We start from the raw sequence: 23,693 nt of genomic DNA, 5'->3' as shown, positions 1-23,693 counted from the left end.
TTTTAACATTGATAATAAGAACCGTTATTAATAACTATTGATAATATCTGAGCAGCAAATCAACTTATTACAGTGAATTCTGAAGGAACATGTGACACTGAAGGTAAATATACACTACCAGTAGGATGTTTTTTAAAGAATTTAAGAGTCTGCACTTTTACTATTTAAAATAACTGTTTTCTATTTTAATATATTTTAAATTGTATTCATTCCTGTGATTTCAAAGCTGAATTTTTAGCATCATTACTCCAGTCACATGATCCTTCAAAACTGTAATATTTTGATTTACTGCTCAAAAAATATTTATTGTTATTGTTATTTCAGGTTTCTTTGCTGAATAGAAAGTTCAGAAGAACAGCATTTATTTGAAATAGAAATATTTTGTAACATTACAAATGTCTTTATCATCACTTTTGATTTCTATCATTTCTTAGCAGAAGAGACTTCTTTAAAAGCTTTAAAAATCAAAACTTTTGACTGTAGTGTAATTAAGATAAAACTAAACAATCAAACAGCTATTTGAAATTGTAATAGTGTTTCAAAATACTACAGTATTTGCTCAAATAAATGCAGTCTTAGGCTTAAGTGAATTTCAAAAACATTAATGTTTCATGTATTCTGCACTATGACAAAGTCATATCTTGTCCAATGGAAAATTATTCATGGTTAATCTCTTTAGGTCTTGTGGGGTAAATGTTACAGAATGAATTTGGCCTGCGGCTGAAAAGTCAGTACTTGAGTGTATTGCTGACCTTAGAGCTCTACTGAAAATGTATGCATGCTTAACATAGTAAGATCTTTAGTAATGTGATCATTACTTGCTCAATAACCTGAGATAATGCAACTAAAGCGATAACACCCCAGAATTACAATGCTGTCACCATGTAATCAGCCTCATGTTGTTACCAACCCATATGACCCTTTTTTTCTTTCTTTTTTTTTTACATGAAAAAGAAAGGCTGCTCATTCCCTATTCCATATATATACAATTTTTCCCACCAGACGAACTGTGCAGGTCATGTGGAAATTTGTAAGATCAGGTTTGACACATCATACTGTAAAAGGATTCAACCTATGTGACAAAAGCCAAAAAGTCTCTCTGAAGTAGAAAACTTGTCTTGAATTTCTATACAGTATTTCTGTGAAGATGACTTAGTATGCTACCCTTTCCTGTGGCTCTGGAAACATCTTCCTGGCATTTGACAGGAGATCTGTAACCTTTGAGTAAATCCAGCCCTGCTTGCTCTCAATGCTCAGTGTAACTGTGTGCCTTTTTTCTTTTCTTTTTTTGGTACGGGAGCTTGTAGAAAACTTGCTTCCCACTGAGTTCCTAGTGACTATGATGTGCCTTTAAACACTAGCAACTTCTGATTGTGGTTTTAGGTTTGCGGCTTCCACTTTTGAGTCTTTTGTGTTATTTTTATATTTATAGTACTGAGGATTCTGCATTAAATTAATGAAAACTGCAACTGCTTCTTTCTGTTTGAAAAAATACACTACTGTTCAAAGGTTTTTTAAATGAAGGAAGTCTGAAATATAATAAAAACAGTACTGTGAAATCTAGTAAATTTTAAAATAACTGTTTTCTATTTGAATATATTTTAAAATTGTAATTTTGTGTTGTATTATACATAAACATGTATCTTAAATTAATATGCCATCACACACTAAAGTAGCTCTCTATTTAACATATGAATTACCATCAAAACAATATTCTTTCTCTCTCACTCACTCTTTCTGTCCGTTCTCCTTATACTCTCATTTAATGCGCATTTTATGCATTCATATTTTACTTGATTGTGCACATAAATCACCAGAGTCTGTTAAATGAGGCTAATGGCAGTTTATGTTAAATATTAATGGCTTGGGCTAAACACAGCCATAAGCAAAACCTCTTTGTTTTTCTACTAAGGTAATGCAGTTACATTGTTAGAAATATAGAAATATTGAATAGCCAATGTTCTCTTTATCATATAGCATTCATTCAAGGCATTAGCAAGCACATAACACATTTTCAGCCGTATTATCTCACAGAACTTATTGTGTTTCTCAACAAGACCCTTTGATGGTTCAATAATGATGTCTGTGAAACAACAATGAGTCACATTGATTCATTATAATATTGAAGGAATGTTCTGGCTGATTTTAAACTTAAAGGATTAGTTTACTTCCAGAATAAAAAAAAAATCGTATAATTTACTCATAGCCTATGTCATCCAAAATTGTTCATGTCTGTCTATCTTCAGTCAAAAAGTAATGAAGGTTTTTGAGGAAAACATCCCAGGATTTTTCTTCATATACTGAACTTCAATGAGGTTCAACAGGTTTGTCCAAATTGCAGATTCGATGCAGCTTCAAAGCTGAGGAATAAGTGTCTTATCTAAAAAGTATACTTTTTTTTGAGAATCTGACCAATCGTTTCACTAGGTAAGACCCTTATTTCTTAGCTGAGATTGTGTAGAGACCTTTGAAGCTGCTTTGAAAACTGCAGTTTGGACCTTTAACCTGTTGGCCACCAATGAAATCCAATATATGGAGAAAAATCCTGGAATGTTTTCCTCAAAAAACTTCACTTATTTTCGACTGAAGAAAGAAAGACATTTTGGATGGCATACAGTGCCTTGCAAAAATATTCATACCCCTTCATTTTTTCACATTTTGTTTTGTTGCAGCATAATGTTAAACTGCTTTAAATTAGTTTTACCCCACATCAGTTTACACTCCATACACCATAATAATGACAAAGCAAAAACCGGATTTGCAAATTGTACAAATTTATTAAAAATAAAACACTGAAATAAGTACATTGCATAAGTATTCATACCCTTAACTCAGTACATAGTTGAAGCACCTTTACAGCCTCAAGTCTTTTTGGGTATGATGTGACCAGCTTTGCACATCTGCATTTGGCAATGATCTGCCATTCTTTGCCTCACCTTTTCACCTCTCAAGCTCTGTCAGCTTGGATGGGGGCTGGCAGACATTTTCTAGAGTCCTAGTTGTTCAGATCGTCTTCCATTATGGATAATGGAGGCTACATGCTTCTGTGAACCTTCAATGCAGCAAATTTTTTACTGAACTCTTCCCTAGATCATTGCCTTAACGCAAGTCTGTCACTGAGCTCTACAGGCAGTTATCTTGACCTCAGGACTTGGTTTTTGCTCTGATATGCATTTTCAGCTGTTAGACCTTTTCTGAGAGGTGTGTGCCTTTCTAAATCGTACTCATTCAAATGAATTTGCCACAGTTTAACTCCACTCGAAGTGTAGTAACATCTAGAAGCAATATGAATGCTCCTGAGCTAAATTTTGTATGTCCCAGAAAAGGGTATGAATACTTATGCAACGGGATCTTTTCAGTTTTTTATTTCTAATAAATTTGCAAAGTTGTTACAAACCTGTTTTGTGCTCTGTCATTATGGTGTATGAGATGTATATTGATGTGGGAAAAAGTAATTTAAAGCATTTTAACATAATGCTGCAACAAAACAAAATGTGAAAAAAAAGAAGGGGTATGAATACTTTTGCAAGACACTGTAGGGGTGAGTAAATTATCAGGAAATTTTTCCTGACTTTTCCTATTCTGGAAGTGTACTAATTACTTAATGTCTGTGGAGTATTTTTAATTGTGATGAATTCATGTTAATGCTTTACAAGCATACAAGCCTAAAACCTCCAAATGTTCAGCTTATGGGTCAATGTGAAAAGCAATACTAGTCAAGCATCTGCAGCAGACAGAAATCTCAGAAAATCACCACAAATGACTATTAATGGATTCTTGCAGACGAATGACGGAGCGCTCCAAATCTCAAGTACCTTTATTTCAAACCATTTATCACATGTAGCCACACTTGTCTGATGTCAAGTCTTTTGTACTTTTCTTGACATCTTTGGAACTTTTGTATTACAGCATTGTTCATGTTATATTCTATGAACAAAAAGGAAGTTTTAAAGGGGTTATCGGATACAAAACTCACTTTTACTTGTTGTTTGAACATTAATGTGTTTTGGCAGTTTGTGTACACAACCACCCTACAATGATAAAAATCCACCCAGAGGTATTTTTTAATTATTATTATAAAAAATAGGTATTTTTAACAATTTCATTGTTCCTGTATGGAAAAACAAAAAACTAAATACTTGAAACAATATCTTTTTTTGTGTGTGTTTTGATTTCATGTTGACTTGAATGAATGTGCTAACTCTTAATTACTTGATATGGCCATGTTTAATCTCAAGTGATCTTTAAATCTCAACTTAAAACTCATCTATTCACTACATCTAAATAACTCTTTCTCCTCTCTGCTTCTCTCTTTTTCCTTTTTTTCTGTCTGTGTGTCACATGACTATTTTCTTGACATAATTGAAGTTCATCATAAAGTTGCTAGACTTTCTGTTGTTAATTATCTATGATTCCTTGTTGTCAGCACTTGCTTGTCTGAATGTCCCCTCAGCTTTTCTGATGTATCTTGTTTGCCAATTGGTTGTTTTATTTGTTGTTGTTTTTTGCTTGTATTATTTTGTAAAAGTGACCTTGGGTTCTTGAAAGGCGCTATAAAAATTAAACATATTATTATTATTATTATTATAATTATTGTTAAGTGATTAAGCATGAGGCATGAATAATTAGCATGGATCTGTGAACGTTTCTTTCCGGACACAACGTTGCTCGTCACAACTGCAGTCACTTTTACTCTTGCTAGTGATTAATGAGACACTATTGTTGTGCAGTTGTTGAAGGGTGGCACATTGCAGAGGTGAATGTCAGCCAATCGGCTGTCTTGGTTGCCATCCAGCCACTCTTAATCATTAGAGTAAGTAGGTGTCTAAAAAAAACGTGTCAGCTGTGTTTGTGGACTCGGTGGTTTGGAGGATCTTCTCTTGTTAATTAAAGAGTGCACCCAAAAATTAAAATTAGCTGAAAATGTACTCACCCTCACTCAGTTTGTTTCTTTGGTAACACTTTATTTTACGGTCTCTTAACTAGTTGCATGCATATTACTAGAATATTAGCCATTTATTAGAACTAATGAAGCAAATAGAAATACCTTATGCTACACCCTTGCCCCAATAGGCTTACCTAAATTTAACAACTACCTTACTAAGTATTAATAAGCAGCAAATTATGAATTTATTAACAGTTGTAGTTAATAGTGAATAAGTGTTACCATTTCTTCATCATAACAGATTTGGAGAAGTAATCCGCACAACTCTGTGTGTTTGTAAGAAACAAATACACCATTTAATTTTGAACCTTTGCTTCTGAGTCCGTAATATTCATATATCTGTAATATTTTTTTCTCCAGTGGGAGCACTGCAGTGGAAAAAAAACACAATGGTGGAAAAGCAGCTGTTTTTCAGTTTGCATAAAAGTTTGTAAACTACAGAAATATCGATGACTCAGGAAAGCAGTTTAATGGGGTTTTAATGGTGTTTCCTCTGCCCTCTAAAACCCACATTCATGTCATGCCTTAAGACTGTATTCAGACAATGCATGTTGTCAGTGAGTTGACAGGGCTGTCGATGTGGATTACAGTGTTGATATTACTATTTTAGGATATGCAAGACTGATGCCTTATAGGTAGGTGTTCCGAGGTTAAGGCCAACAAACCAGTCACTATAATCCTCCGGTCTGCTCATTTTACCGTAACAAATACACGTTTGTTTTAATGTCATGCTGAGAACTTTACATTGACCTCTATTGTTTTTAAAGGAGAAGTTCACTTCCAGAATGAAAATTTCCTGATAACTTACCCCCATTTTATCCAAGGAGTCCATGACTTTCTTTTTTTTTGGTCGCAAAAAAATTCTGTTTTTTGAGAAAAACATTCCAGGACTTTTCGCCATATAATGGACTTCAACGGTGGTCAACGAGTTCAAGGTCCAAACTGTAGTTTCAGTGCAACTTCAAAGGCCTCTACACGAGCCCAGCCGAGTCTTATCCAATGAAATGAGCCATTTTCTTGAAAAAAATAATAATTTAGATTCTTCTTACAGAACTTCACTTCCAGAATAAAAATGTACAGATAATGTACTCACCCCCTTGTCATCCAAGATGTTCATGTCTTTCTTTCTTCAGTCGTAACGAAATTATGTTTTTTGAGGAAAACATTTCAGGATTTTTCTCCATATAGTAGACTTCTGTGGTGCCCCGAGGTTGAACTTCCAAAATGCAGCTTAATGCAGCTTCAAACAATCCCAAATGTGGCTGTAAACGATTCCAGCCGAGGAAGAAGGGTCTTATCTAGCGGAACAATCGATTATAATAATTTTTTTTATTACAATATTTTATACTTTTTAACCTCAAATGCTCATCTTGTCTCTCTCTGTAATGTGCATGAGTAGTCATTTTCTCCCTTAACTTCAAAAATCATTTCAAAATCATCCTACATCGCTGCAGAAGTACCAATCCAGTGTTTGCAAAGTGAACATGCAAAGAAGATAATACCCTAACTGGCTTGAACCGGAAAAAAAACAGAGTTCAGGCAGAGTAAGACAAGACGAGCGTTTGAGGTTAAAAAGTATAGAAGTTTTTTTTTGTTTGTGTTTTTTTTTTTTTTTTAAATAACTGATCTTTTCACTAGATAAGACCCTCCTTCCTCCGCTGGGATCGTTTACAGCTGCACCGTTTTTGTTTTTTTTTGTTGTTGTTGTTGTTGTTGTTGTTTTTTTATCGTTTGAAGCTGCATTTAAACTGCATCTTGTAAGTTCAAACTCGGGGAACCATAGAAGTCCACTATATGGAGAAAAAAATCCTAAAATGTTTTCCTCAAAAAAACATAATTTCTTTACGACTGAAGAAAGAAAGACATGAACATCTTGGATGACAAGGGGGTGAGTAATTTATCTGTACATTTTTGTTCTGGAAGTGAACTATTCCTTTAACCACAAATGCCCGTCTTGCACTTGTGCACTCTGCAATGCGTATGTGCATCTTCACGCATTGCGTAATCACGTAGTTGTGTACTTCAGTTCAAAAAGGTAGGGTGAAAAACTTCATCTCATTTTGTCCTCCAACTTCAAAATCATCCGACATTGTTGTTTTGCCATTTTTTTTTTGTGAAGGGCATTTGACTTTCTTTGCGCGTTCTCTTTGTAAACACTGGGTTGGTACTTCCATCTACTAATGTGTGAGGTTGAGCTAGTGCAAGACGCGCATTTGTGGTTAAAAATCATTTACATTTGTATTTTTCTTAGAAAATGGCTGTTCATTTCGCTAGATAAAACCTTTATTCCTTGAGTAGAGCCCTTTGAAGCTGCATTGAAACTGCAATTTGGACCTTCAACCCGCTGATCCCCATCGAAGTCCACTATATAAAGAAAAATCCCGGGAATGTTTTCCTTAAAAACATTCATTTCTTTTCGACAGAAGAAATAAAGAATATCTTGGATGACATGGGGGTGAGTAAATTGTTTGTTCATTCTAGAAGTTAACTCTTTTTGTCATCACATACTCCTAAAAGTATCCCTCACAGTGGCTTTTTGCATTTTACATTTTCATTAGGATCTTATTTGCATGTTAATTCAGCTGTTTTCCTTATGGGCACTGCTGGCTGCTCCCAACCGTGTAGGTGGTTTCAGGTTTCACTATGCCATTTAAGTCCTTCCAGTTTTGGCAAAACCCAAGACACACACACACACACACACACACACACACACACACACACACACACACACACACACACACACACACACACACACACACACACACACACACACACACACACACACACACACACACACACACACACACACACACACACGCACGTTGGGTTTACATGTTTTATGGGGACATTCCATAGGCGTAATGGTTTTCATACTGTACAAACCATATTTTCTATCGCCCTACACCTACCCTACACCTAAACCTAGCCCTCACAGGAGATTGTGCACACTTTTACTTCCTCAAAAAAACTCATTGTGCATGATTTATAAGCCTGTTTCCTCATGGGGACCTAAGAAATGTCCCCACAAGGTCAAAATCTACTGGTATTCCTATCCTTGTGGGGACATTTGGTCCCCATAACGTGATGAATACCAGGTACACACACACACACACACACACACACACACACACACACACACACACACACACACAAAGTGCTTGTATCTATAAGCAAGTTCACTTGCCCAGTAAATTGGTTGTTGTTCAGGTGCAGTGATTGAAACTTCAGGACAATTTCTTTGTCTTTATCCTTGTGAACAGCTATATAAAGTACCTGATATAAAGAGTCTGATCTTTTGAGAAAATAATGTTCTCTACAAAGTTTAGAGGGATAGATTTGCTGTTTGGAAAGAATTGAATTGGTTGTCCTTAACAATCATGAGCATGTCTTTTTTTAATGATCACTAAAAAAACCACTGAGCTTGAGATTCTAGTAATTGAAGCATTGACCAATACACGGGTTCTGAAAACTCAGAAACGTAAGTGTACTTAAATGGGGTACACTTTCATCGCTTTGTTTCTTAACATAAATGATGTTTGCTTATGCAAAACTTTTTGCTCCAGTGCGAGAGTGGAGGTTTTAGTATGTTGCTAGTCTGTTCTGTGGCTTACTGGCTAAAAAAGTTAAGTCCTTCACTAGGTCTTTATGACATTTATAGATTTTCAAAAATCATCAGTCATAGCATTTCTAAAAGTAACATAACACCTCTTCTCATCAACCATCATCATTTTTGTTTGGAGCACAATTGCTCTAGGATGAGTTTACTACTTAGCCCTAGTGGTTTTGAAAACCCCTTTATTTTTACAACAGAAATGACATTGTAATCCGCCTCCACATTTGCTTTATCCCGAGCTTTGTTTTCAAGTTAAAGCAGTTGTGTAGGCGTATTACAGTGTCGACTTCTATTGTAAATATGTTTGCAAATGATGCTCAAGCTAACAAAAGCAATGAATCATATGAACATTCATTTCCATTTTTTAGTATTTTCAATTTTCTGGGCAAGGCGTGCTTTTCATAGCTGAAGTTGTTTCAGCATGAAGCAATCATACATGTGCCTGCTTGTCCACTACATACTGTTGTCAGAGATAGTCATGCACAGCATGATATACTGGAAGAAAGTGGATTTAAATCAAGGCTCTTTTCTAAAAACCAAGTGTGCTGCCTACATAGGAAGCATTTTAAGCACCATAACCACACTCATGAAGCAAAAGGTTTTTCCAAAAGTAAAATACCTTCTTTTGTTTGCCTAAATACCCTGTGAACACTTTTTTTAATAGACCTGAGGAGTAGTATTAATAAAGTAAATAAAAGTGGTCCCAGTATAGAACCTTGTGGGACGCCATAACATTCGCAGAGGATGATTTAACGCACACAATTCTCACTGAGAACATTCTTTAATGTAAAACAAAGAAGAAAACCTTAAGACCACACTGTGAATACCACGTTGATCAGTCGAGATACAAGTATTTGAAAATCTGGAATCTGAGGGTGCAAACATATCAAAATACTGAGAAAATTGCCTTTAAAGTTATCCAGATTAACTTTTTAGCAATGCATGTTACTAAATAAAAATTAAGTTTTGATATATTTACGGTAGGAAATTTACAAAATATCTTCATGGAGCATGATCTGTACTTAATATCCTAATGATTTTTGGCATAAAAGAAAAATCGATAATTTTGACCCATGCAATGTATTTTTTGGCTATTGCTACAAATATACCTGTGCTACTTAAGATTGGTTTTGTGGTCCAGGGTCACATATAATAAGAGCTACGCAGCTACTAAAATCAACATTAAACTAAAGTCTTTATAAACATATTATAAACTATATCATATTAGTTTATCCAATATTAGGGTGACCATACGTTCTCTTTTTCCTGAAAAAGAGGGTGTATGGTCACCCTATCCAATATGGTGGATGAAGTCCAACTCATCCTATAACATCAATACAAAATGTTCAATCCTATCCACTTTATTCTTCAACGTGGATAACAACGTCCAGTAAATGGTAAAACAGTTTGCACTACAAACCAGTGTGTTCAAAAGGTAATACATTAAAATAATATGGAAAGATACCAATTTGCAATTTCAAGCAGCAAAACAAGCTGTTTTGTACAGTTAAAAATGGCTGGACGTGGATGAGACCAGAAGCCAGACATAAAATTTACAAATGGGCGCGCCCTTACGGGGAAAACGTGGATTAAAAAAATGACTCTTTTACTCAATATTTTTATATTTTGTGACAAACTGAATTACTGTCGTATGTAGAGTTTTCCAAATCAATTACTTCATGTAGGATGTTGCCTTTGTAGACAGCATACATAAAATCAGCTCAGTTGGTTTTGGAATAAAGCCACGGAGTCTGATCTGTGGCATATCAGACTTGGTGTTGATAGAAATGGCACGGTAGAGTAGATAGAGTCAGCGGTAGTCCATGAGTATCGCTGCTGACACAGGCAAAGACGCAGTGACATTAATCTGAACCTCAATGAAGTGACAGCATGTGGGGTCCGATGTGACAGGGCTGTGCGGCACTGGCACTCTTAGACATTTCCTACTGTGTTCTTCAGTGGCCTACAACCGCGTGAACGTGCTGGTTTATGACACCGGTATCTATGAGCCCTCTGTGAGCTTCTAATCAGATCATAGGCCCCTAACTCTCACGTCTCAATGGGAAAGAGGCGTTCTTGGAACTGCACTTGTTCTCTTACCACATTTAAATAGCGTTTTTGGGTCACGCTGTCTGGCTGACTGTTATTGTCTGCATGTTGATTTACCTATTAAACTACAGTATTTCATTATACAGTGCCTTGCAAAAGTATTTATACCCCTTCATTTTTTTCACATTTTGTTTTGTTGCAGCATTATGTTAAACTGCTTTAAATTAGTTTTTCCCCACATCAGTTTACACTCTATAAACAATAGTAATGACAAAGCAAAAACCAGATTTGCAAATTTTACAAATTTATTAAAATTGCATATGTATTCATACCCTTAACTGAGTATATAGTTGGAGCACCTTTACAGCCTCAAGTCTTTTTGGGTATGATGTGACCAGCTTTGCACATCTGCATTTGGCAATTATCTGCCATTCTTTGCCTCACCTTCTCACCTCTCAAGCTCTGTCAGCTTGGATGGGGGCTGGCAGACATTTTCTAGAGTCCTAGTTGTTCCAATCGTCTTCCATTATGGATAATGGAGGCTACATGCTTCTGTGAACCTTCAATGCAGCAGATTTTATTCTGAACTCTTCCCTAGATCATTGCCTTAACGCAAGTCTGTCACTGAGCTCTACAGGCAGTTATCTTGACCTCAGGACTTGGTTTTTGCTCTGATATGCATTTTCAGCTGTTACACATTTTCTGAGAGGTGTGTCTTTCTAAATCATACTCATTCAAATGAATTTGCCACAGTTTAACTCCACTCGAAGTGTAGTAACATCTAGAAGCTATATGAATGCTCCTGAGCTAAATTTCGAGTGTCCCAGAAAAGAGTATGAATACTTATGCAACAGGATCTTTTCAGTTTTTTATTTTTAATAAATTTGCACAAATGTTAAACACCTATTTTTTGCTTTGCCATTATGAAGTAGGGAGTGTAGATTGATGTGGGGGAAAAAAGTAATTTAAAGTACACTGTAAAATGTAACTGATGATCTTACTAATAAATGTAAGTGATTATAACTTATTTTGAATACGTTTGTTGACTTTACTAAGTTTAACAAAGTAATGACAACTTTTGTGCACTGAAAGTGATTAAACTAAATAGGTATAATTAAACTTTACTCACAATAATTAGTATTTTGAAATAAGTGGTTATGCACAGTTCCACCAATAGGTAGCGTCGATTTGCGGCAGTGCATCTGACATGGGAGAACCACATGGAGAGGTGAGTCATCTCGTGTTTGTTATCTTTTTCAGTTGCTTAATATACAGTAATCGACCATGTAATAATCAGAGTAAGTAAAGTAGAGATACATAGCGAGATTGGATGTTATATTTTTTTTTATCAAATTGTTGGATTGTGCTGGATTGTGTTCATCGAAATGAGCAGTCTAACATTTGCTAATCACTGCATCTTTGGCTGCATTTTTTTAATCAAGTTTTTGTTTTGAATGGCCTCATTCTTGAAAATTCAGTTAATGTGTAAGTTGTTCATTCCGTTTTGATGTAAATTTTTTGGTTCATGAAAGTGTTTTCTAAATGTTAGTAGGTTTTACACCTACTTCCAAGCACATGTAAATTGTGTTTGAAATATACAATGTTTCTGTATTCTTTTAAGCAAACTGCTTTTAGTTAAAATTGTGTGCAAAAATTTTTAACTCTCCCATCCTACATTCACAACTACTGAACAAAAAAAGAAGAGGTTAATATTGCCTGTGTGACTGCATTTGTATATTCAGTAATTGTTGATAGAACAAACTAGATGCAAAACCAGATGCTGGTGTAATATATTAAACTGTGGATAATCCATATCAGCATCTCAGCTGAAAAACGCTGCACCACCAAAGTGCTGTCACAGTTTGCATATAGACAATTTATTGAAAGGGAGATAATGCTGAGTGAATGGCACACATGCTATTTAATGATTGTGATTTAATAACAGACACATGTTTGATGGTCAAATCTGTGATTTATAAATCATTTGTGAAATCCAGATGAGCTTTTTCATGAATGTCTGGTTTACGCAGTTTTCCGTAAATTTATTTGTATATTTTCATGAAACTTTCAAGAATGAGGGCAAATGTGTGCAGTGCCTGACGAAAACATTACTGATAACTCTGATTCACTGATTTATATTTGAATGTTATTTTAGATGTATGATGATAATAATACATATTCTTTTACTTGCAGATCTTACTAGATGATGAGACATGCAATGGCCTTCTACTCACTTCTTCGTGGCCTTCTACTCATTCTTGGAGAAGAAGCCTCTAACTTTTTTTTACAAAAGCACTGGTAAGTACCTTTACTATAACCCCCACACAAACATCACATTTATGGCGCTTTTCCACTACACAGTACCAGCTCGACTCAGCTCTGTTTGGTTTTCCACTGTGTAAAAGTTGTACCTGTACCTCCACAATAGTACCTGGTTGTCATAGCGACGCTGCAGGAAACTGCCGTGATGTAATCTTCTACGCGACACACACCCGCTGTCTGCACCTCCTCGTTTGACCACGGCGTATTCTTCCGAGTTGCCATAATATGTAATGGATTTGATATGTCACGCAATCTCTGGCCAAACTTTTAAAAAATGGCGGGGTTATTCTGGATACTATTGCTGGCGTGTGCAATGATGATGCAGTGAATAGTGACGATTCTCTCTGACCAATCAGCAGTCTGCTGTGTTTTCACGTCACATTTTAGTATCGCCTCAGCTCGCTTGGAACCTCGCCGGAGGTGGTACGAAAAAAAGTACCTGGAAGCCGGTACAGGTACAACTTTTACACAGTGGAAAACCAAACAGAGTCGAGTCGAGCCGAGGCGAGCTGGTACTGTGTAGTGGAAAAGCGCCAATAGGCATTCGATTATGTTTTAGGCAACTCCTTAATTTGGACCAGATAAGTAAATTCTGCTTTTGTTTCACATTTCTTAATCAAGCCCTTGTACTGTTAATTTTGTCAAATTTCTACAATATACTTTAACAACAGTTTTTATTAGTTGTACGTATAACATGGCCCAAGAGATGGTCCTGATTCTTTAGGTGACATATACTTTGAGATTTCCCATTTATAATGTAACAAGAATTGTAATATTGCTGTTCCTTTTTTTTAATTAGGACTGTGAATGTGACACCCCAGATTTCCATTGGGATACTGACTGTGATAACAGAAGATAGCCAGGATTCCCCATAAGCACTGCATTTGGAGGCTTCAAACACCGCAATCATCTTGGAAGGAATCATCGTGATGGATGATCTTGAGAATCTTCCACATCCCATGTGTCTACTTTTTGGGCTGATATATGCACTGAATTTGGAGTACCCTCCACAGCTCAAGAACACCTTTGGTTTTATTCAGAGAGTGTTTCTCTCTCTTGGACACAAATCTCTGAAACCAAAACTGCAGTCACTTAACAACCTGCTGCTGATGTAAGTTGAGGCTGTTTGAGATTAACATGAGTAAAAATGTGTTTTTGTTTATCAAAAAACTGTTTACAGAGTTGGGTCATCTGACTTTGTTTGGTACGCTGTAGTACCTGAAGAAATTTAATATATAATAAACTGCTAAACTCAAGTTCAGTTGTTGCTTTTTGTCTTAACTTATTGTTTTTAGTTTAGCTTACTTGGGATTTTTAAGGCAATCGGTTTCCTAATATTTTCCTAGTAATGTGAACACTAATAGAAAGTTAACTCAAATAATGATTTTAAGTCAACAGTACTTAAGTATACTTGATTAACAAGTTGTCCCTACAAATTGTGTTAAAGTAATGCCAACTAAACATTAATACTCTACTTTACTTGGAAATTTTAAGGCAATCGGTTTCCTCACTTTTTCTAAGTAAAGTCAACTTATTACATTTTACAGTGTAGTTTAACATAAGGCAGCAACATAACAAAATGTAAAAAAAAAATGAAGGGGTATGAATAATTTCTCAAGGCACTGTACGTTTACAATATTTACAACACATTAAAGGCATTGCATCAGTATTTCTATTGAAAACTGCATAGATTTAATCCCCTCATCTAAATAACTGACGTCATAAATACCTTTTGACTTATTTTTTTCTACCTGATCTCATAGTGAAAATGTACCTGTGGGAACTTTTTCTCAAGAAATACGTACCAATATGTACATATCACTGCAGTTTCTAACAGAAATGAACACTAGAGGCGGTAAAACAGCATGCATTTGTAATCGTTTTCGTACATAGTTATGATTACAGCTCCATTTGTTTCGCTTTCCAGATATAAAGCTTGTTCGGTTGCTCAGCCGGCACGGAATTGGACTTAGTATATGGAATCCTTGGGTACAATTCCCATGAAAAACATGACTCACGCTGAAAGAGCTGAAAGATGTGACATCGAAAAACAAGCTAAAATGGCATGTTTGCGTTTACTCTAATTGCAAGTACTCCAGATGTAATCCAGATTACATGTAATCAGTTACTACCCAGCCATTTCTACCCCAACAAGTAAGTTTTTGTCATGAGATCAGGTTGTATTTTTTACAATCTGATTAAATCCTGATAGATAAAATCTAATTTTAAAGTCCCACCTTTTTTTTTTTCTCAGAAATATGTCTTGTATGTTTTCATGTTGAACTCCAGCCTTATTTCACTGGGAAAGAGGTGTCAGTGCACTTGTAAAACTTATTGCGTATTTGTCCGTGAATAAATGTCAGATCTCAGTCCATTTGACTGCTGCTGTGGTATTAAATATTCCACAAATGAATTTGCTCAGGTTTGGGTCACTAAGCCCAGATCACACAAAAATAGCATGGCTGTAATTACACACGTGTGTCCATCCACTTTCACTGGGCTCTTCAGAGGAGCATGAGACTACTATAAGGTCCACTTATAATGTTATTAAGATTTTTACATCAAAAAACGTAATAATTTACAGGTAATAGGCTATTTTCTATGCTGTTTTGGATTGGCGGGTTGTAGACTATAAAGTAAACACCCACTACTTTGATTGGCTAACAGTTGTGTATGTTTGACAAGCTACATTCCTGAAAGGACCAACGCTGTGATTTAGCAGGTCAAGCCTGCATAAATACTCAGCACATATCAAACAATCTGTAATAACAGACAAAGCAATAATCTCCACTTTATGTAAACAGTTACTCACACTTGTGTGGTGCAACATTACTGACGAATTCAATATAGTCGGCACAGCATTGTCTTTTAGTTTCAATCTTTCTCAAAATCGAATTGTGAAACGAACTGTAAAATTGTGCCTTGTTTGTAAACAAATCCACGGTAAAATGAAGTGAACAAAGGACCAAGTTCTTGCTGACACGGTCTGGAAGCAAGGCAATGCAAAGACTGCATTTTTCCACAACTTGGCACTGAACCTCATTTTAGCTTTTAAAGTGTTGTTAAATGTGCAAGAAACACCATAATATCATTTCGGAGAAATCTTGCCACATGTACGTTTTTAATCTTTAAAAGCTAAAATGAGGTTTAGCTTCATCCAAAACTGATGAACGTGAATCTGTTTTAATACATTAGTTGTTGTGCATATCACAGTATTTTCAAAAATGAAACGAAATTCGTCACATGTACATTTTTAATGTCGACGACATGTCTAAATGTGGCACAGTCTCTTCTATTTAGCCTTTGTTTAGGGGGAAAAAAAGACAAATTTTGATTACATTTTTTGTGTGTGTCAAATCTGACTCATATTCACTCACAACTTCAATAAACATTTTCAAACTAGATCCATAGTATGTGAATTAAAATCTTACTAAAACTGTAGAATGAGTTTCAGTCTAAAGGTCAGATCAGAAAAGGAGTAAATGATGAGTAATGAAGCAAGATCTTGTGATGGATTTTTCTGTTCTCTCTCCACACTGACACACTACTCTTCTACGTCTTTTGGCATTGTACTGATGTAAGACTCAATTCCAATTCTATTGTATACCCTTTCACCTACCCCTTCCCGTTGGCCAGGGGTTTCCAAACTCGGTCCTGGAGGGCTGATGTCCTGCAGGCTTTAGCTCTAACTTCCCTCAACACACCTGCCGAGAAGTTTTTTAATATGCCTAATAAGACCTTGATTAGCTGGTTCAGGGGAGTTTAATTATGGTTGGAGGACACTGGACCTCCAGGAACCAAGTTTGGAGACCCCTGCTCTCAGCTCATGAAACAGAGTGTCAATGGGTAGGGGAAAAATATTCCCGTAAAAAATAGGGCACCACTACTACACACTAGCTGTTAGGATCTACAATACACACACACACACACACACACACACACACCATGCTCTATCTGAATACTGGTGTGCATTAGAGCCATTCAATTACCGTTCTATATTAATGTGTTGCTTTCATTGACTAACACACTGGTAATCACGCAGCACACACACAAACATCCAGGAGCAAAGAAACTTGTCACCGCTGCCCTGTCACTTTAATTAATAAAACAGCTTCAATACTGAATCGCTACATTATATTTCCCAGAAACAAGAGGGTAAAATTGCTGTTTTTGAGTAAACTCGTGGTTTACATTGTACTCATTGAGAGAGAGATGCACAGATGCACATAATTCAGACACAAAATGGTATGCAAATGGAATTTGGTGCAATATGAACAAAGGACAGTTAATACAGCCATGACATTTTTCTTTGCCCCAAATGCTCTCTCTGTTTGACATACTGTATTGGAAAAATGAGCAGTGTCTGGACAAAACGTATGGTACAGAGGATGAAATCTTCCCCTCTACACATACCCTTTTGCTCTGTCACCTGATTTGGTCCTATGATTCAGCAGAAGGGAAAGATCTCTTAAAAACATCCTCTTTGCTGTCTTAAATGGGGGACCTTATTCCATTTTTAATACAGAAGCACATGGAGTTGAGTAAACTGCTTCTCTAAATATATCCTTGATATTAAGCACAGACTGGGAGAAACAATAAACTGTGCTAAAAAACACACATTACGGGCCTAATGTGATGCTTTCCACCTCACAATGTGATATATCAGCCCACGGCATCTACACTGCAGGAATAGAGGCATGGATATTGATTAAAGCATGAACTATTCTTATAGTTCGCACAGTAGTGTGGTTTGCACACTTTGCATCTATTCCTTCAAACTGGTAGAGAACAATTCTTATAAATAAATGATTCTTGTCCACATCTATGCACTGACTTTTAAGTCCATACTGAATAAAGCACAAGCAATGTCTAAAAAGCAAAGTCCTTAACGGTTTAGCATAAGCATATATGGTGAGGGGAAATTATTTGATCCCCTGCTGACTTTGTATTTGCCGACTGACAAAGAAATGACCAGTCTATAATTTTAATGGTAGGTTTATCTGAACAGTGAGAGACAGAATAACAACAAAAAATTTCATAGAATTATAAATTGATTTGCATTTTAATTAAGGCAATAAGTATTTGACCCCTTCGCAAAACATGATTTAGTACTTGGTGGCAAAATGCTTGCTAGCAATCACAGAGGTCAGACGTTTCCTGTAGTTGGCCACCAGGTTTGCACACATCTCAGGAGGGATTTTGTCCCACTCCTTTTTGCAGATCCTCTCAAAGTCATTAAGGTTTTCGAGGCTAACGTTTGGCAACTCAAACCTTCAGCTCCCTCCACAGATTTTCTATGGGATTAAGGTCTGGAGACTGGCTAGGCCACTCAAGGACCTTAATGTGCTTCTTTTTTGTTGTCTTGGACGTGCATTTTGGGTCATTGTCATACTGGAATACCCATCCATGACCCATTTTCAATGCCCTGGCTGAGGGAAGGTTCTCACCCAAGATTTAACGGTACATGGTCCCGTCCATCGTCCCTTTGATGCAGTGCAGTTGTCCTGTCCCCTTAGCAGAAAAACAACCCCCAAAGCATAATGTTTCCATGTTTGAAGGTGGGGATGGTGTCCTTGGGGTCATAGGCAGCATTCCTTCTCCTACAAACACGGCGAGTTGAGCTGATGCCAAAGAGCTTGATTTTGGTCTCATCTGACCACAACACTTTCACCCAGTTCTTCTCTGAATCATTCAGATGTTCATTAGCAAACTTCAGATGGGCCTGTACATGTGCTTTCTTGAGCAGAGGGACCTTGCGGGCACTGCAGGATTTCAGTCCTTCATGGTGTAGTGTGTTACCAATTGTTTTCTTGGCGACTATGGTCCCAGCTGCCTTGAGATCATTGACAAGATGCTGCTGTGTAGTTCTGGGCTGATTCCTCACCGTTCTCATGATCACTGAAACTCCACAAGGTGAGATCTTGCATGGAGCCCCAGACCGAGGGAGACTGACAGTTATTTTGTGTTTCTTCCATTTGCAAATAATTGCACCAACTGTTGTCACCTTCTCACCAAGCTGCTTAATGATGGTCTTGTAGCCCATCCCAGCTTGGACCTTGACCTTGACCTTGACCTTGGACAGCTCTTTGGCCTTGGCCATGGTGAAGAGTTTGGAATCTGATTGATTGATTGATTGATTGATTGATTGATTGATTGATTGATTGATTGATTGATTGATTGATTGATTGATTGATTGATTGATTCTGTGGACAGATGTCTTTTATACAGGTAACAAGCTGAGATTAGGAGCACTTTCTTTAAGAGAGACTAATCTCAGATTTTTACCTATATAAAAGACACCTGGGAGCCAGACATCTTGCTGATTTATAGGGGATCAAATACTTATTTCACACATTAAAATGCAAATCAATTTATAACTTTTTTGAAATGCTTTGTTGTTATTCAATCTCTTACTGTTAAAATAATCCTGCCATTAAAATTATAGACTGATTAATTCTTTGTCAATGGGCAAACTTACAAAATCAGCAGGGTATCATCTAATTCTTTCCCCTCACTGTACATTTTTAGCTTTTTTTAGAAAATGATTGATCGTTTCGGTAGATAAGATTCCTTGGCTGGGATCATGTAGAGCCCTTGAAACTGCAATTTGGATTCTTAATCTGCTAATCCACACTGAAGTCCGCTATATGGAATAAAATCCTGGAATGTTTTTCTTAAAAAACTTTCCAGGGGTGAGTAATTCTGGAAGTGAACTAATCCTTTAATATGCAATTCAAATGCATGGCTCTCAAATTTAGGCCTAAATATTTTTCGAGTGCACAAAAGCAAACCATTTTTTCATGCTGGTGTGACTAACTTTTGTGTGGCTACAAAGTGCCCAGCTCTTTTCCATTAGTGCCACCAAAAAGCTGAAAACTCTCAAGTAGGACACAGATTGCAACCCAAAATGAGCAGTACAGCACAGACCAATTATGTGCACACTGGGTTTGTTTACTTGTGTTTTGTCTCCTGCTAGTGTTTGAAGGACTTTGTTGCACCAGTGCCATCGCTCACATGTGTTAATCTGAAGCCCTGGGTTTACATTTGGCTTTTGGAACTTGTTTGGGTGCGATAAGATAAAAAACATTTGTTAATTTTTCTAATTTCTCTATATCAACAAAGCCCAAGCATGAATGTTATCTAAATTAGGCAAAGTCGAGAAAATAAAAATGGCTTCTATACCTTTGAAAAAGGATGATGTCATTAGGGCATGTGGAGAAATTTATGACCATATAAAGAACAACCGAAAAGGCCTCCAGTTACACACGCTGGCATTATTAGACCACATCCTCAGCCGTCGTGTTCAGCTGACAAAAAGTGATGCAAATGCAAGATATAACTTGCCTTGAAGGGTTATAATAAGCAAAAAAAGACGAGGTCTGTGCGCCTCAGGGCATGTGTTGAGGTCTGGATTTCAATGAGAAGGGAAAATGAGAGTGAAACAACACGAAATCATTGTATCACATACTGTCACTATCCCAGCATCTGAATATAAATAAGATGTAAATTACTGAAAATTATTCAAGTATAGCAAGCCTTGAGGTTTATACCCTGTGAACCAAAAGACCTTTGTTCTAGTACATAATTGCTTGTTATGAAATCCTATCTTGTCTTGTAGCAGCTTCTGTGTGATGCTGTAGCTGATAGAAGAACCTGTAAACGTCTGAATGCGTCAGATGGTTGACAGGCACTTCAGGTCCCCTCAAGCATTAAAACTGTCTGGATGGGTTTATGTTTGCATTGCAAACATAGTAAACGTGTTCACTCTTTATAGATCATTGCGAGTTTTTTTAGGAACCAGGACAAAGCAGATGTTGAGTTCAGATACACATCTCTGACGTAGAAGCAACCAGTGTTGCCAGCTTGGCTGGTTATCCGCTCAATTAAGCTGATTTTGATCACCTGGAGAGAGCTATCCATTAGCATTCCCATTCATCTCAATGGCAGTTGCTTGGTTGACGCATGCAGCTCAGGAAGAATTTAGACCTGGATGCTGCCACCTTTTCTTTAGCTTTAGCAGCTTTATGATAAAATATCCAGATTTTTTTCTTTTCATACAGTACAATAAAAAGCAAAATGAAAGTGGATCCAGTGTTGTCTGGACCCAAGTGACTGCTTTTTTTGTTTTGATTGCTTTTGTAGGACAAAGTACAGGTATCGCACACAGAAAGCATCATTCTAAATGGATGAGAAATAAATAAATAAAATGTTGCAACAGCACAAATGGCAACAATTTAATTTTGACAATGGCGCTTTGTGGTCCAACCAATTTTAGAGCCAATTTCCAAAACTGTAGTTTCACACTGCTAACAGACACTTGGCGTTTTTTTTTTTTTTTTGCCTTTTATCAGGACAGGACAGTTAGTTCACAGGAAGAGAGGTGGGGGCAAGAACAGGAAAGTTCCACGAGCCTGGACTTGAACTCGGGACGCCCGAAGTGCAACGGTGCTTTGTCGGTGTGATGCCCACAAGGCTATAGGCACCAACTTAAATTGTCAGTTTTGAACTGTCCTTCAGTTCATTTCACACTGTTTATAACATTCCAGAAGGAAAATCTGAAGGCTTGTAGAGTGGCTTGTGCTTTGACAGGAGACATGCAAAAGCTTGATGCTTTGACTTCTTTTGGAACTATTTTCATTTATTGAAAAGAAATATATGAAGTGAATTAGTCTTGTTAACAGAACTGTCGTATAAAAGTGACTACACTTCAGATGTGATTACCTGCGGATATTTATTTTAGGCTAAATATTGGTGCATCATTTAATTGGTCACAATCAATGACATACGTGAGCCTGGAGCACTAAACCTGAATAAATAAGCTTTCAATTGATGTATGGTTCCAATGTTTGCCTGAGATACAACTATTTGAAAATCTAGAATCTGAGGGGACAAAAAAATCTAAATATTTTGAAAAATCAAGTTTAATGTTGTCCAAAAGTTCTTAGCAATGCATATTACTAATCAAAAAGTGGAAGATAAGTTGAGATATATTTACAGCAGTAAATGTACAAAATATTCTTATGAAACATGATATTTATTTAAAAACCTAATTATTTTTGGCATAAACGAAAAAAATGATAATTTTGACCCATACAATGTATTGTTGTCTATTGCTACAAATATACCTGTGCTACTTAAGACTTTTGACTAGTTTTGTAGTCCAGAGTCACATATGGAAGAAAGATAAACACCTATGTTAGAAAAAAAAAAACGCAGTTGTGTAAAGTCAGCAAAATGACAAGTGACAGAAGAAAACACGAACAGAACAAACACAACCAACCATAACCACAACTGTGAAAACTTTGTGACGACTCACAACACAACCTACCGTTTGTGATTAGGTTCTGAACAGCAAGAATAAAGGTTACAACAAGCAAGCACATGCGAGTAAATGATCAGCTAAAATGTATCGATACATTTGAACTAAAAGTGATCCCTCAGGTTTTTCAACTCGCACTCCGCTTCTTTAGTGATTATTTGCTAAAATCTAGGAATAGGCTTTATCGCAGTGTTAAAACGGCAAAGAAAGTAACATTACAATATTATCCAAAAGCAAATACGTTATTAAAATACGATTAAATGGCTATCTGACTCAATTCATGGATACATAAAATGTCAACAACTGGCTTGTCAGTGATTCCTGTCAGGTTTCTGTCAGCGCAGGGAGAGAGAACAGACCACTCGTGGTAGAAAACTGACAGAGCTCAGTTTAAACTGTGAAAGACACTACAAAATAATGCTCTAACTAGCTATCAAATAAAATGTCACGACTTTCATTTGTCGTAAATTCAAGTGCAAAATACAAAATAGACACGTTAAAGTTTAGCTACTATTCGCGTTTGGTAGCACACACGACGCATACTAAAAATAAGATTTCACAAAATATTATTTAATAGCTTTCTCTCTAGTGTATGTTTACATAGCGTGTTTTGATCCTCACAAACTCCTGCATTGATAAGATTAAGGTTAAGCAATCAGACAACTTGTTTTTAAGAGTTGTCTTTCGCAAGAGTAACCCGATATAACCAAAAGATTTACCTTACTTTAGGTGTTCCACCAAACTTCAACTACAGGATCATAATAGCCTACCTATAATCCTCAGAATAAATGTCGCTTTTGCTTAAACTTCCCTTTTGCTCTTAGACATCAAAAAAGAAACAAAACGGAGTAGTTTCATATTCAGAGAAAAAAAATTAAACTTGTCCCAAAGGTCACAGTTGAGAAACAAATCAAAAGTGTTTTACCTTTAGCTCGTTTAATTCCGCGAAAGCCCCCAATCTGCGATCCACAATCGGGCATCTTCAGAGGAACAAAACTGAATCCCAGTGCAGGATTAAACACGTAATCCAATCCTGAATGGATTGATGTGAGATGAATCCTTCGGAGACTATCAATCTGCTCTTCGGATTTGGCGTGACCGGTCCGCGCTGAGTGACACACATGAGTTCCAGTGCACGAACACAATGAAGTGCTCAAAGTGAAGCTACAGAGAGAGCGCGTATCTGCAGCATCAGCCTGACGTCAACACTCAGCCCAGTGACCACTGCTAACTGCATTATACAATTAACCAAATGACAGCGTTAATACAGTCAATAGAGTGAGACTAATGTAAGCTACTTTCATGTAAAAGTAACATTATGATATTACTTTAATAAGAATTGAGGTGATATCCATTTTGGCAAATAACATGTTTACTTTAAGCGGCACTGAACATAAACAATGCCACTGAACCGAACTAAACTCGCATATTTTGCTGATTATTGC

General features: G+C 36.6%; 1 protein-coding gene across 1 annotated transcript in view; it reads right to left on the bottom strand.

The window, feature by feature from the left end:
- The window catches only part of gcgra (glucagon receptor a), a 90,366-nt gene extending 67,022 nt beyond the window's left edge, over positions 1–23,344 (bottom strand). The window contains exon 1 of the mRNA XM_073849183.1: positions 23,174–23,344. The gene's annotated coding sequence lies outside the window, so the exon portion shown is untranslated. The remainder of the gene's footprint in view (positions 1–23,173) is intronic.
- Positions 23,345–23,693: the final 349 nt, after the last annotated feature.

The sequence above is a fragment of the Garra rufa genome, chromosome 1 (assembly GCF_049309525.1).
Source record: "Garra rufa chromosome 1, GarRuf1.0, whole genome shotgun sequence".
NCBI lineage: Eukaryota > Metazoa > Chordata > Actinopteri > Cypriniformes > Cyprinidae > Garra > Garra rufa.
This window is presented reverse-complemented; position numbering and strand designations above follow the sequence as displayed.